Source organism: Ictidomys tridecemlineatus, chromosome 12 (assembly GCF_052094955.1).
Source record: "Ictidomys tridecemlineatus isolate mIctTri1 chromosome 12, mIctTri1.hap1, whole genome shotgun sequence".
NCBI classification, from domain to species: domain Eukaryota; kingdom Metazoa; phylum Chordata; class Mammalia; order Rodentia; family Sciuridae; genus Ictidomys; species Ictidomys tridecemlineatus.
This window is the reverse complement of record NC_135488.1, coordinates 12,184,547-12,194,698: the sequence shown is the minus strand read 5'-3', so window position 1 is coordinate 12,194,698 and position 10,152 is coordinate 12,184,547. Positions and strand designations below refer to the sequence as shown.

At 40.8% G+C, this 10,152-nt stretch overlaps 1 long non-coding RNA gene across 2 annotated transcripts in view; it reads right to left on the bottom strand.

The window, feature by feature from the left end:
- The window catches only part of LOC144369034 (uncharacterized), a 27,757-nt gene extending 17,664 nt beyond the window's left edge, over positions 1-10,093 (bottom strand). The window contains exons 1-3 of one of the 2 annotated variants that reach the window (XR_013428454.1): positions 9,959-10,093; positions 8,505-8,574; positions 1-2,820 (exon numbers count right to left, since the gene is read on the bottom strand). The exon at positions 1-2,820 is cut by the window's left edge and continues 1,656 nt beyond it. This is a non-coding gene — a long non-coding RNA (uncharacterized LOC144369034). The remainder of the gene's footprint in view (positions 2,821-8,504; positions 8,575-9,958) is intronic. The other variant, XR_013428453.1, reaches the window with a different exon arrangement.
- Between the last annotated feature and the right edge of the window lie 59 nt (positions 10,094-10,152).

The following is a 10,152-nucleotide window of genomic DNA, read 5'->3' as shown; positions in this document are numbered from 1 at the left end:
ATGAGAGTGACCACAATGTTATGGGGATGGGGGGGGGGTTCTAAAACTGAATTACGGAGATGATTCAATGTTTTGGTAAATTACTAAATCTCTAAAGTGTGGAGAGCCACAATGAATGACCACACCTTCCAGAGGTTCTCTGGTCTTGTGATAACCATTTAAGTAATTTTCTGTTCATCATCTCACCACTCTTATCAGTTGCTGAAGGTCATGTCTCATGCTTCCACTGAGAAGGGAGCTTCCAGTGGGTTCTCACCAGTTGGGAGTTACTTTGAAAAAAGAATTTGACTTTCTCATGTTTTCTCAGTGCACCTGGCTGATTTCATATTTTTGTACTAGTTGAAAAGCTTTCCTTCTAGAAAACTGCCAATTAAACATTTCCTTAGAAAAATGTAATGGTGCCTCCTGTTTTTCAAATTCAGAAATAGATTAGCATAGTTTCATCTTTAGGATAGTGTGGTGTGTTTTTGTGTGTGTGTAATAGAAATTGAGTGCTTTTAGATTTTGCACTGTAATAGTTTCTGATGCCAACTGCTCAGAATTGGGATAAACTTCATGGGTTAAAAACATGGTAGTTTACAAGGCTGACCTCACAGATTGAGGAGTCCCCAGACCACCTTCACTTCTGAGAGCTGGCTACAAATTCAGGGGTCCCCACTACCCCTGTATGTTAGATAACTCACTAGAATGATTCTCAGAACTCAGGACAAAGGGCTATGTTTTTGTTGCTTGTTTTTGGTACCAGGGATTGAACCCAGGTGTGCTTAACCACTGAGTCACATCCCCAACCCAACCCTTTTTTATTTTTCATCAGAGACAGGATCTCTCTAAGCTGCTTAGGGCCTTTCTAAGATGCTGAGTCTGCCTTTGAACTTGACAACCTCCTTCCTCAGCCTCTGGAGTCACTGGATCATGGATATGCACCACCATACAATATTACATTGTCATCATAAATTTAATGATAGCTAAAAGAGACCCAGTAGAACCAGCCTAAGGAAGAGATGTAGATTGGGCAAGGTCTAGGAACTTCCAAATGCAAAGCTCCTGACATTTCCCAGGAGCACATTAGGCTACCTGCACACTTATGTGTGACAATACACAGAGTACTGCCAACCAGGGAGGCTCACCTGAGCATCAGGGTCCAGGGTTTTAATTGGACTTTCATTACACAGATATAGTGGATTCTATCCTTGACCCCTCAGTTGAACCCAGTCATCAGCCCCCTTCCTTTCCCTAGAGGATGGACTGATACGACATGGCTCAAAGCCCCAACCCTCGAATCATTTGGTTGGTAATTCTGGCAAGGCCAGGCTGCCACTCTGCATATCATGCATGGTCCAAGGGCTCTCTTGTTGCTCAGGAAATTCCAAGGAACCAGCAACAAGGATCGGCCAAATACTTTATTACATAGCACCCACCTTAAAACAAATCAGTCAAAAATCCTTCTTCACTTATTATTCAATTAAACATGTACCGCAGTCTGTCTGGGCCAAATAACTGGGAGGTGACAAGCATCTTGAAGGTTGAAGTGGGAACTGCTTCATTTCGGGAAAACTCAGCAGGAACTGAGCTGGAACTCAAGGTAGTGGGCACCCAAGGTAGTAAGAGCTGCTTTATTGCAGAACAGCAGAGGTATACATACCTAACTGATTACACACAGCTCGACTCAATTAGCATTATCTAGATACAACAGTCAGCCAATAAGGAATCCCCACCGACTTAATGGCTCCGTGGCGTTGTCTTACAAACCACTCCTCCTGGCAAACTGCCAGGCGCCATCTTGATTTGCGGTCCCCAACAAACATGTAACAAACATGAAGATTACAGACATTCCTCAATAAACAACTGCAGTGTATCACTCTTGCTTATAGACTCCCTGTTGAGGAGACTGGAAACCAAAGTCTTTGTCTAACACAGCAGGAGTGAGCTCAGCTACAATTACTAAGGAAGAAGAGGGGGACAGGAATCTGTGCCAAATACTCCAAGACATTTGGAGGTCCCCTCAATGACCTTCTCTGGGACTTGGTTTTCTTCTCTAGAAGAGGAAGGGCTTTGCCCATGTGGAAATAAAGGCCTTTCAAATAAGAGCAGTCAGAGATGATTCAGAGATTCCTATAACCAAGTCATCAGCCACCTCTATCTGCAGCAGACATGCAAATGCATGCAGGGAGTGAGACACCTTTACAATGGAAAAAAAAATAAAAGGAAGCTCAGGTGTGCCCCAGGTTGAGAGCTGTTGACGTGGAAAACTGGGCTGACCTAGCTGGGAGCAGGACTTCTCATGTGGCTGCTTCAGGGAGATATGTGACTTTCCATGGTTGGTCCTGAGTTGGTAGTGGGGGCAAAAGAGAGAGGAGCTGCAGTGATTGACCAAGTTCAGGCCATGTCTGAGATGACTGCTGCACACGTCACCTTCTGGCTTCCAGGATGGTTGCTGAAGAAGTGTGAGCCAGACCTGTGGCTCAGTGGTGTGGCCATCTTCCGCTTGTGTGCTTATGGATCCCCCTTCTGCTCATTCTCTTGCTGGAGAGAGGCTGGCCAATTCAGGGACCACTAGAGATGCTATCTTCACCACGTGGGGAATGTTCCATTGTTCATGTACACCATAGCCCATGATCTTGTTATATCATCTTCATAATATCTGATAAGAAATGGTAGCCGTGCAGAAGAATGGAGCAAATTGTTCTCTTTAATGTGACGTCTAGCCTGTTCATTGATCCAAATTCAGAAAGAAGCGCAGATGCCACCACGTCAAGCCAATGAGAAATCCAGAGCAATGCAGCAGCCCATCACTTCCTGTGCCAACGCACAGACACAGATCTGTATCCCAGGGAGAGCTGCTGTCAATTACTTATTCCAGAGTTAGTGATAGTTTTGTTAGTGGTTCCTTGAAAGGTCCTTTGCAAGGAGGTTCGACCTTTCCCCTGTGACTCTTAATAGACAAAATCTTGTGGTTTAATGTAACAAAGAGGGTCTTTAGGAAGATGCTGTGAGAAGGATCTAGACCCAAGTCCTTTGCAGTACTTTTCCATGCCTGAGAATAGCAGTGTAGATTTATCATTGGAGGCAAAACCCATAAGTAAGTGGGCCTTACTGTACCAGTTCTCAGGGGAAGAATTGATGTGTCCCAAATGAGTGAATCTTATGGCCATAAGGAATTCTGTGAGTAAAACCTTTAGCTAGGAGTTCAAGGGTTTCTGAAAAATTTGCTCATTTTAATTTAAGAATAATGTTGGTTCTTTCAAGCTTTCTGGGAGATTATGTATGATAAAAACAGTGTCATTTTTAAACATGGGGTAATGCCTTATGGAGTTCTAATGATTCCTGTAAAATATGTGCCTTGATCACTTGATATGAAAGTTAGGAGCCTCAGGTTGGGGGAAAAAACCAAGCAGCTGCTAGTGGTTGTAAGAACTGTGCATGTTTAGCAAGGAAATGCTTCAGCTCATCCTGAAAACAGATATACATTTATGCATACATATTCCAACTCTTTAAGAATGGAAGCTGGGTAAGACCCACCTGAAGGTGTGCAGGGTGGCCCCGGAGGCTTTGGCTCCTGGCCATGCCCCACCTTTACAGGATTTCCAGAATTATGCTGACATGTGATCCATAACCTGAAAATAATCTGTTAAAAAGCTCCCTTTTAAAAGTTCCTTCTCCAATACTAATTTAAGATAGTGACCAAGTTGTCTGTATTATGATGGGCAACTACATGGAGAAATTTAGATAATATCCATCTGAAATAATCTGATACCAGAAAGCAGCCATTTTGGGAGCACTAGAGATTATCCAAGTGAAGGTTATAATTTTTAATATTATTCTTTTTTCAGAACCAGGGTCTTCACATTGAGAATGTGTAATACTCTCTTTGAATCACTCTAGATTTACTCTTTGGGGTCCATTTAGGAGCATAACTTTGGCTGAGGCTGCTACTTTGGCATAACTGCTTGCTAGAGCATTTCCTTTCACATCCATGGTGCCATTTCTCATTCTGACTTTACATGGGCCACAGCCCTGATGATAGCCGCTCCTCTAAGAAGGAAGGAAGCTGCATCTACATGTTACTTAATTTGTTCATTTTTATGGGGGTTCTAGCAGAGGTTAAGAAACCCTCCTTGTTTTCAAAGCATCCTAAAGTCACATGATGCTGCCACGAAAACCTACTCTCAGTGCACGTGAGTTGACAAACTCTGTGTACTAAATGCAGTACATTTTGCCATCTGGTCTGACATTCTCTCAGGTTGACTATATTCTAAAGAGAATTCAAATTAGTGATCACGTATTCTGCTTGATAACCTCCAGTTTCAGTTCTGAGAGAGGATTCATCAACAAATAATGAGACAGGTTTCTTAATTGGAACTTCTAATAAATCCAAGTGAGTACAGAGATTCTGTGATTAAGGAAAGACAACTGTGAGTGTCCCCTTCTGTTAAAAGCTCGAGAATGCCAGGATCCAGAGCAAGAGAGTGGTAAAAAGAAATGTGAGAGGGAGAGAACAACACATGTCCTAAGAGGCTAATTAGCTAGCTGAAAGTGAAAACCTCTTTGTTCACAGATGACATGATTTTGTACACAGAAAATCCTAAGCATCCACTAAAACCTATTAGAATACAAGAGTCCCACAACATTGCTAGAAACAAGATCAATATACAAAAATCACTACTACTTCTGTACATGCACAACAGGAAATCCAAAAATGAAATTGAGAAAACAATTCCATGTATAATGTCACCAAAAAGAACAAAATACTTAGGAATAAAATAAAAAAGGAAGTGCAATATTTATATTCTGAAAGCTAAACACACTGGTTGAAAGAAATTAAAGAAGTTATAAAAAAGAAGGGGAAAAACATCCCATGTTCATGGTCAGAAGACATGATATTGTCAAGATGTCTGATCTATACAGTAAAGCACTCTCTATCAGAATCCCAGCTGTATTATTTTTGGAAATTGACATGTTGATTCTAATATTTACATGGCATTGCTAGATATCAAGAATAGCCAAAATAACTTTTAAAAAGAATAACGCAGTAGAAAAACCCATACTTCACAACTTTGAAACCTATTACAAAGCAACAGCAGTTAAGATAGTGGGGTACAGATGTTGTAGATCAATGGAATAGAATCGAAAGCTCAGAAGTATACCTACAGTCTATGGACGGCTAATTTTCAACAGGTGTGACAAGACCATTCAATAGGGAAAAAATAGTCTTTCCTTTCTTCTCCTTATCTTTTTCTTTCTTTTTTCCCTTCCCTTAACCAATGATGATGTAACACTTGGAGGGCCTATGCACAAGAATAAAGTTGGACCACATCTCTCCAATATGAACACAAAATAGATTAAAGACCTAAATATAAGAACTCTTAAAAGAAAACATGGATCAAATCTTCACGACCTCAGATTTGACAGTAAATTCTTAGACATGACACCAAATGCATAAGCAATGGCAATAAAATAGAAAAACACAACTGAAACTCAAGTCTTTGTGCTTCAAAGGATACTTATTAAGAAATGGAAATAAAACCTACAGAATGGAAGAAAATAATTACAAATCATGTACCAATAAGGGGCTTATATCCAAAATATTCAAAGAACCAATAAAACTGGATAATAAAAGACAACCAGATTAAAACAGCAATGCTTGAACTCCAAAACTATTGGCGAGAAATCAGAATCCTAAGCACTGCTGGTAGGACTGTAAAATATTGCAGCCACTTTGAAAAACAGTCTGGCAGAGTTACCATGTGACCTAGCAATTCTGCTCTTAGGTACATATCTAAAAGAGCAAAAGCATGTTTACACAAAAGTTGTATATGCATGTTTATGGCAGAATTATTTATAATGGACAAAATGTAAAAGTAACCCAAATGTACATCAACTGACGAATGGATAAGATGTAGTATATTCAAGCAAACAGAATGTTACTCAGCCATAAAATGTAAGAAAGTACAGATACCTGTGACAACATGGGTAAACCGCAACAATGTTATACTAAGTGAAAGAAGCCAGCCACAATGGACCATGTGTGACTGCATTGATAGGAATTTTCTAGAAGAGGCAGATCTATAGAGATAGAAAGTAGACTAGCTATTGCTTCAGGCTGGGGTAGCAGATGGGGATCAGGGGAGTGGCAGAGGGTATGGGGGTTTCTCTTTGGAGTGATGAATGTGATCTAAAATTGACAGTGATGATGTTGCACAGCTCTGAGAATACACTAAAAATGGCTCCAGGACCATGTGGATGGCTGACCACACAATGACAGATGAGCTCAACAGCAGTTTAAAAAAGGAAGACACAGAATGTCCCACTGGGCAACATGGGGATGCATGTGGGTGCAGAGTGGACTAGCAGTGGCTGTGGGAGGCAGTTTTGTAGAAATGAGGTTAAGGGGACCCCTGGCTCCTGGGGGAGGAAGTGACTAGCTTGTCTGAACCCTTCTGCAAGCCGACTTCAACCTCACACATCTTACAAAAAGAAAACAAAACAAAATAAAATGGATTACAGACTTAAGTGTAAAGCCGCAAACTACAAAACTTTTATAAATTAACAGGAGACAAGCTTTAGACCATGAATTAGGGATATGGTTCTTAGACACGACACCAGAAGCACAATGCATGAAGGGAAATTAATAAACTGGACTATCAAAATGAAAACCTGTTGCTTGGTGAATGGCCAAGTGGCCTTGCTAAAAGAATGAAAGGACAAACTGTGGATTGTGAGAAAATATTCGCAAATTTTCTATTTGAAAATGGTATCACCTAGAATAAATAAAGAAATGAACAGTAACTGAACAGTAAAAGAAATCATCAGGGTTGGAGCTGTAGCTCAGTGGTTAAGCTCTTGCCTAGCATGTGTGTGGTCCTGAGTTCAATCCCAAGTACTGGGGGGAAAAAGAGAAAAACAAACAAACAAATAATCCAACTAGAAAAATGAGCAAAACATACAAACAGACATTTCACCAAAAAGGATATGCAGATAGATGGTTAAGAAAAGAACACACACACACGGAAGGAGTTCAGTGTTATTAACTATTAGGGAAATATAAATTAAAGCCATAAGGAGATGTCACTATATACCTGCTAGAATAGCTTTTGAAATGGTGATAATACTAGATGCTCTCTCTTACACGTTGCTGATGGGAATATAAAATGCTAAAACCACTTTGAAAAAACAGTTTGGCAGGGTTTTTGTTTGTTGTTTGGTACCAGGGATTGAACCCATGGGTATTTAACCACTGAGTCATATCCCCAGCCCTTTTTTATATTTTATTTAGAGCTAGGATCTCACCGAGTTGCTTAGGGCCTTGCTAAGTTGCTGAGCTGGCTTTGAACTCATAATCGTCCTGCCTCAGCCTCCCAAGCCACTGGGATAACAGGCATGTGTCATGGCAGCCAGCTGGCAGTTTCTTTAAAAACAGAGCATATACTGATCATACATCTAGGAATCTTAGAACTTGGCATATTCCAGAGAAATGAAATCTTATGCCCATGCAGAAATAGGTATGGGGTTGGTATACACTTCAGAGAATTGAAAGCAGGGACTCAAAGACATGCTCATACACCCATGTTCATGGCAGCATTATTCACAATAGACAAAAGGTGGAAATAACCCAATTGTCCCTTGACAAGTGACTATATAAACACCATAGGGATGGAGTTATATATATGCAACAGCTATATACATGACATATATATGGAGTTATATGTGTGTGCACACGCATGTGCATGCAAATGTTATTGATCTCTAAACGACGATTCTGCCAAATGCTACTAAAGTGAAATCAAGGAGAAAAAGGAGAAATACTGTGTGACTCTACTTGTATGAAGTACTCAGAGTAGGCATACTTCTTGAGACATAAAGGGGAATGGTAGGGCTGAGAGACAGGGAGGGGGAGTTAACATTTGGTAAGTACAATTTCAGTTTTTTAAAATGTAAAGAATTTTTCCCCCAGTGCTAGGGATTGAATCCAGGGGTGATCTACCACTGAGCCGTATCACTAGCTCTTTTTATTGTTTTTATTTCAAGATGGGGTCTCATTAAGTTGCTAAGGCTGGCCTTGAATTTGTGATGCTCCTGCCTTAGCTTCCTAAGCAGCTGGGATTACAGGTGTGCGCCACCACACCCAGCACAGAGGAAATGAATACTATGAACAGAAGGTGATTATGATAGCAAAACAATATGAATTTATTTAATGCCACTGTTCTGCACACTTAAAATGGTTAAGATGGTAAAGTTTACATGTATTTGCTACAATTGTTAAAGTTTAAATGTCTAAAATATGTACATGATTGTTTATGATAGCTTTGGTTGAAATAGCCCCAAACTGGGAACAAGCCAAATATGCTAGAAAGGGCAAATGGTTAAACAAATGGCAGTAATAATCAGTACTTAGTAATAAAAGTAAGAAACTATAAACCAACTTGAATAGACATCAACAGTCTAAAAGCCAACTCAAAACATCACTCACGGGGCTGGGGATGTGGCTCAAGCGGTAGCGCGCTCACCTGGCGTGCGTGCGGCCCCGGTTGGATCCTCAGCACCACATACAAACAAAGATGTTGTATCCGCCGAGAACTAAGAAAAAATAAATAAATATTTAAAAATTCTCTCTCTCTCTATCCCCCTCTCTCTCTCACTCTCTCTTTTTTTTTTTTAAAAAAAAATCACATACTATGTGACTCCATTTATTTTTTTTTATTTTTTATTTTTGTATTTGTTTCAGTTTAATCTTTAATACATATTTTATTTCAATTTTTCCTCTCTACATTTGAATGGTATCTATAAATAAATTTTATTCATCTTATGTCAACACATGAGTTTCTTCTTTTGTGAGGATGGTAATAACTAAATGTTCTCAAGTTTACAAAATTATAGATATGAAAAATAGATTGGTGGTTGCCATCTTCCAGATGGTGGGAGGGTGGATGAATGTCTCTACAGCTGAAAGGAGGGATCTTTGTGGAGACAGAAGTTTTGTACATTGATTCTGGTGGTGGTTACCTAAGTCTACTTATGCTAAAATTGCATAGAACTCCACACACACACTTTCACAGATGAGTCCATGCAAAACTGATTAATCTGAACAAACTCAGTGGGTTACATCAATGCCAACTTCCTGGTTTTCACATTATACTTCTGTAAAATATTACCATTTCAGGAAACTGGGTGAATGGTGCATGGGTATCTTTTTGTACTCATTTTGCAACTTCCTGTGAATGTATAATTATTTCAAATGTATAATTATTTAGGTATAAACAACATGCCAACCAAAATAAAAAACAAACTTGCTAGTGACCTTACAGCATTTGAAGGCTTGACCACAACACAGACCAGAAAGTTGTCACGGATCTGACCTGGGCTGTCCATACTGAACTGGCTTTTGTCTCACTTAGACACAAAGGTCAGCAGTGCACAACAACTGTGTCACTTTTTTTTTTTAATATTTATTTTTTAGTTGTGGTTGGGCACAATACCTTTGATTTAATTAATTCATTTTTACGTGGTGCTGAAGATCGAACCCAGGGCCTTGCATGTGCTCTACCGCTGAGCCACAACCCCAACCCAACTATGTCGGTCTTGGTCGGCTCTGCCCCGATTTTTACTTTTCTGTATATCTAAACATTCTAACCCTGATCCGATCAATCGTTAAAGACTATCTGAGCAGGAGTCCGTTTCTCACAACACATTCCTGCCGTCCTTTGTGGCAGGTTTGTGCATCATTTGTGCAAGAACAGACTGCATAAAACGGAGCCTGAGATGAACGGGAAAACCTTGGGATATGCGTGTGTGACGACCACACGTTGGAATCAGAATAAATGCAGAAATGCCTGTGAAACTCGAGCAAAGTACTTCATCTCCAAAACTCCAGGGCTTTCCTGGAGCGGGTTTCAATCTCTCCACCCTGTCTTATCCACCCTGTGGATCCTCCCTACACTTCGTGGGTCTCGGCCACGGGTACCTTGGAGAGCTCGCTGGGCCAGCCGGACCTAACGGGCGCTCACAAGCTGCCGCCTCCAACTGGCCTACCCGCTCCCCGGGCTGGCCCCGCCCCAGCCCCGCCCCCGGGCCCTAGCGCGAGGACCCCGCGGAGCTGTCCGCAGCTACGCCTGACCCAACCTACCCTGTGGCCCATCCGGATAATCCTTCTAACCC